At 37.5% G+C, this 6,000-nt stretch overlaps 1 long non-coding RNA gene across 1 annotated transcript in view; it reads left to right on the forward strand.

Moving 5' to 3' along the window:
• LOC122881394 overlaps nucleotides 1-4,067 on the forward strand; it is a 34,875-nt gene extending 30,808 nt beyond the window's left edge. The window contains exon 2 of the long non-coding RNA XR_006379153.1: nucleotides 374-4,067. This is a non-coding gene — a long non-coding RNA (uncharacterized LOC122881394). The remainder of the gene's footprint in view (nucleotides 1-373) is intronic.
• The last annotated feature ends 1,933 nt before the right edge of the window (nucleotides 4,068-6,000 follow it).

The raw sequence follows: 6,000 nt of genomic DNA on the forward strand, positions 1-6,000 counted from the left end.
CATAATTTTAAAATATAATTCAGCAATGAAATGCTGTGAAGTTGTCCAGGAAATATCGGATTTTAATTGCATTCATTGCATTTATTCTGCACAAAAATAAACCTTAAAAGTACAACATGTCTGCAAAGAACAGTATTTGCTAAATCTATCACCTAAAATTACTACTGCTGACCACTTTACAATTAGAATTTTCAAGTATAATTTATAGTACATGGTAAATAAAACAGTAAAATAGTGAATTGTAAATTAATTTATTATGTTTTGTCTATCTACATATAATGTGGACAAATCTGCAGTTTCTATCTCATGTAGATTTTCCATTTTCTAATGTGTGACTTGTAACCTTCACTGTGTTTTTCTTCTTTCTGTGCAGGCACATAACTTCACAACACGCCTCCTCACAGCAGTCCTGTAAAATGGTTTTGTGGTGAAAGGGCTCCATGGTGTTGTCAGGTGACATTGTTGGCATACTTGTTTCCTGCACCCTCAGGGACAGAAGCAGCAAACACAAGGGATGAGTGAGCCGCCTAGTGTTGTCTACCTGTCTGATTTACTGTCCTGCTGTGTTTGAAGTAGGACAGGCGGAATTCACTTCACTCTGGTTCTTTGTGATCAGTCCTCCCAGATTACAGCCCAGGTGAGGCCCCTCGCCATCAACCACAGGATATAGGAAGTACCTGTCTCTCATAGCCCCTGGACATTGCCCCTGAACTAGCTTTCCTAATGTCAGCCTATGTAACATTGCACTTATGTTTCAATGTACAAGACCCCTCTGCTTATACATGATGACTTATACGAGCATTTACTAACTTTACACAAGCCACAATGTGGTGATATCACAAGCCACGATGGGTTAAAATAATCACGTAGCATGAGATAGCCTGGAGCTGGGGCACTGTGGTGTTTTAACCTGTTGTGGACCCAGACAGCACAGCATGAGCCTGGCGTCAACAGTGTTTTCTTTGTCAGACCTGTTCAGCCCATGGAAACACAAGCCAACACTTGTGATGTGTTTGGCTGTAGCTCTTTTTGACAACAAACTTTTTGACAACAGCAACAGTCACTGCTGCTGACACCAAAATCGTCTATGTTTAAATGTTAGCATATTGTTTATGTTTCAGTATTGACTGTTGGTGCCAGCGTGGGAACAGTCTGAACCGATAAAGACCAGTTTATCATTTCATAACACTGCTTTATCGAAGTTCAGTGACTATAGGCCCTGCAGACTACATATGGCTGTACATGTATGCATCAAAACAGCCTTCCTAGTGTTTACAGAGCATCAAGGCATGCTAAATATTTCTGTATTTTTCAATTCCCCAGTCTTCCCACCTAATCAGCGACCAGTGTATATGAGCTTCAGGACAGAGTGATGTTGGCATGGTGTGGCTGATTAGAGTCAATCAGCAGGGGATGAAACCAACATTGCCTTCAAAACAACCACACAGACAGAGGTCTGGAATTTCTCCTCTCGGCACATCAGCTAATGGTGTAGCCAAATTTTCATAGACCAAATGACAGCTTGATTGTGAGCAACATGTTCATGTGGAATTGGGATGCTGATTTGGTGCTGTTAGAGGGGATCCAGAGAGGAAAAAGGCAGAATATAATCAGCACCTCTAAAAGTTAAACAGAACATCAGCATCAAAGAAAATGATTGGTGGAGATATTGTTAGGGAGCTGATATATCCCAAGAACAAAAATAGATGCCTTAAATCTGACATTTTGTCGCGCAGCACAATCAGACTGTTGAATCAACAACATTTTGTATGATCATTATATAAATCTGAGACATTGGTAGAAGTTGATATTTCGATAGGATTATGCCAAGTGCATGCAGGGAAGACAGTCTCATTTAATTGATCAGCGATCTTGGAGAACCAATGAAAACACTGTAACCAAAAGGAAAACTAGGGTAAGTACATAACTTTGTACAGTTAAAATGTTGTTGTTATTATTGTTATGTTGTGTTTCACATGCTCCTGAAAACATAAAATTCCATAGAAATCCATTTCTGTTAAATAAACTCATGCCACACATCTCCCACTGTCGGAATATCTAGAAAATAACACTGAATAATAATAAAAAATAATCAAGTAATCTACACTTCTGGTATTCACAGTTTTATGACTTGCCACATTTTTTTCTTTCTTATACTTTCTTTCTTGCTTTTGCTCATACATTCACACCCACACAATGGACGTTATTTGCAGCAGAGCGTCGGATTGTGCAAGATGTATTTTGATAACAGGACAAATTAGGCTGTCATATGAAGGGTGAAGACTAGTGATTTTCTAACACTGTAGCAACAGTAATGAGGTGGCTGTTGGCTTGTGTCATCTTGGCATGACCAAGTCTTTGACCGTGTATGCCATGACTGTTTTGAAATACTATTTTTAGAATCCACTTGCTTACCGTATGACCGTTACATATTTGCACATCACTTACGATTGATTGAAACAATTACATTTCCTAAATCACTCAGTTAGTTAATCTGCTTTTTCTCAAACCAAAGCTATTGCATTTTTCTTTTAATTTAGCTAAAATAATGTCTCTCAATAGCACAATGAGTACAAAAATATTGTCTTTTTGACTGTGATAAGGTCAAGGGTCAAATTCACAATAAGAAATGAGATTTCAGATGCAAAAACAGTCTTTCATTTGACAATAAAGTGAATGACTGCTGTGAAATAAACATCACTACAGTGACTTGCATTACCATGTGTCAGATAAGAGACTTTCAAGTGTCTTTGGAGAACTAAATAAGTGCTATTGATATTTTAGCATTTCAATGGCCACCTTAACTCTCAAAGCTGGCATTGTTTTCATTTAAGTCTCAGGCCTTTGCTGCTGGTATCAGTTGAGTTCCCCATTGAAGAGGAAATCAGAAGAAACCAACATTTAAATGAGGAATAAGAGGCTTCTGTGTGTCAAGAGCTAAAAGGAGCTGTTTTTGTCTTGCATCACTGTATTGCCATTTTAAAGAATTACTTCAAGGGAAAACAAAGTAATGGTGACAGCACTCACATTGTGCAGCTAATGAATATTGTTTTCTCATAAAAAGGACTGACCTCTCTCAATTTATTTCTGCATAATTGATATCTGTGCCTTGTTGATTGATACTTGATAAAGAAAGGTGCACATGAAGTAATAAATAAATACATTTGTTTAATTTTTTTAAGCACATTCCACTCCGCCTCATCTAGTTTTCAGTTAAAACAAAGGTTCACAAACTTTCTGAGACCCAAAAAATCAATTCCCATGAGGTCATTGTAGGTCAAGTTTTGATTATGTAGAATGACTCTCATTTCCATTGTATCAAAAAGATTTTTGTAGTTGTCAGTTTAATATCATATTGGAGGTTGATGACTATTTCACAATAGAACAGTGTTTATTTATTATTGATTTATTTATTTTAATGTATATTAACTAATGTATCTCTTTTAAAAAAGACACAGTAAAATGTGTCTTTTAACTGTATCATATTTTTTGAGATGCAATGTATTCTTTGCAGATCTGTGAGGTCAGCTTCATCAGTATCAACTGTTCCAACTGTGTATGAACTTACAGTGGATTGACAAATCTTTGTGTGGGGTTCTTGAGGCAGCAGTGAGTCCCAAATTGAATTACATGCACATTTCTCAGCCACAAAGGGGAGCCATCACTAATTAAAACCATGTGATTGATGACACTGACGCTTCATGCCAAAGGAGGATAAATCACTCTCACAGTCACTTTGCTGCATTGGTTCCTGTCTCCACACCGTAAGCTACTGTAAGTTCAACACTTCCTCAGCGGAGGAGAATAAACGACCGAAAGAGCACAGCGTTGTTGCTGGTGGTTTGTTTTTAATGTTTATTTGTGCATTATGTCCTTAAGTCTTTAGCTTCTTAGTCACATATGTGAAATAATCTGAGGAAACAATGTCACTTGTGAAGGCCAACATCGGTATATGAATCTCTGTCTAATGTATATGAATTTGTCCTTCTATGAACATACAGTACATGCTCTTCATTATGTTTAACCGAGTGAAACTTTGACCTATTAAAAGGTAAGCTGTCAACCTATCCATCCAGGGACAGCACTTTGTGAGTAATCGCTGTCTAATGGCTTTTATACTGACTCAGTGTATTATACACACAAACCTACATGCACTCACTTACACACACATTTCTGATGCTTCTGATCTGTTCAACTTGTATTCTTATTTCCTGATCATAGTTTTGCTTTTGCTTTTTCGTCCAACTAGATGAACCAAAGCAAGCTTGGCACAAGTTTAACTGAAGAAACTGAGACCAGAGACACTGTTAATGATCACCATAAATGATATGGTAAATGGTCATTTTAGATTTTACAAATTTATTTTTAAACTATTAAGCTTACATATTAGAGAGGGCAAACACTTTAAATTATTAAGTGGCTTAAATAATATCATTCAAACTTTCAGTTTAAGTCTGACAGAAAACTGAAATCAGCGCAAGTCATTACATGTAATTTTAACAATGACGCTTCTTGTTGGAATTGTCAACTGAAAGAACCAAATGGTAAAAGGAAGTCTCTTCCCCTTTATAAATCCCTCTAAATATGATCACCTGTATGCTGTCACCGTTCCAGGACAAGTCCATGCTCACTTTCTCTATAGGTGGACAATTACAGTGCTTTACAACTGCTGTCTTTGGCCAGGAACAATTTTGCACTCTTAAGCTGCATACAAGTCCGATCCTGTCAGTGGGTTAGTTTTGTTCAAAGGACCAATTAGTGGGTCCTACCTTAGCCTGCAGCTAAAAGGCCTAATGGTGGGGGCATCCACCTGAGAGGTGTAGAGCTCTCCCCACTGGGCCTTAATTTGAGAGAGGGGTGGGTGGCAGCTTCTGAGGCTTTTACCATTACACAGGACTTCATTGTGGCTGCTGACCGTTTGATCTTAAAATAATTTACTTAATGATCTCACCACGGGAGCAATTGGTGCTGCTCGATTAGTCTGCAAGGTCTAATGGACATGGGAAAAATAGAGGAGCAGGAGGAGGACTGGAAGGAGGGAGAGGGAGAAGGGGGATGGCACAGTAAGGATTAAATGAATCTGCTATGTAACCTTGGGGAGGTACATTTTTTGGCATAAATTCAGAGGTAAAATTCTGACAGTGCTAGAGAAATTCAGTGGCTGTAACAGTTTGAGGCATTGCAGCAGTTTAACAAGCTAAAAAAACAAGGAAACATGTCAGTCTTTAATTTAATCACAGTTTCAATTTGTGTTAACTTACATTTATTCTAACACATATTCTACCTGGACATTTGCATTGATCTATGTAATATTGTGTGTAACTATACCACTTACCCATAAAATATTTACATTCATGAACAGGATTTACATTTTCATTTTAATATTTCTGATAATAAGAGCAATCCTGATTTTAATGTAATTTGGATTTTATGTGATCAATTTACAAAGGTGGAATGTACCCTTAGATTGCAGAAACAAATGCTAATTGAATTAAGATAGTTACATTAACACTGATGTCTGTTTAATTCTAATAAAGAGCCTAAACATGATATCATTTAAATTCAATAATTCTATATATCATTCCAGTCTGTAACACCCATTGGAATATAGATGACACACTTAAATACCCAATCCTTTCATTTCTAATCAAAGTATTATCCAACATACTTTACGAAGACTAACATGAGTGAAAGACAGCCCAAACCACAACAGCTTCAGGGATTCACAGTAAAGAGAGTTGAAAAGGTCACTCCACTTCCAGCACACACTCGGCTACACAACTGAAAAGCCTTCCTGACCTCTGCACCTATATAACAAGTCAAAGAAAGGGGGGGATGGGGTGTAATGCAGCCATTAGAAGATGAGATAGTTGCAGTCAGGTAAGTTGGTACAGTTTACAGCAATCGCTCTGGCAAAGTATGAAAAGCGGAAAAGGGAGGGTGGGTGATTAACACAGATCACTATTATTAAATCAAGCTGGAAGGTTGTTAGTGCACATG

Source organism: Siniperca chuatsi, linkage group LG9 (genome assembly GCF_020085105.1).
Source record: "Siniperca chuatsi isolate FFG_IHB_CAS linkage group LG9, ASM2008510v1, whole genome shotgun sequence".
Classification (NCBI taxonomy): Eukaryota; Metazoa; Chordata; class Actinopteri; order Centrarchiformes; family Sinipercidae; genus Siniperca; species Siniperca chuatsi.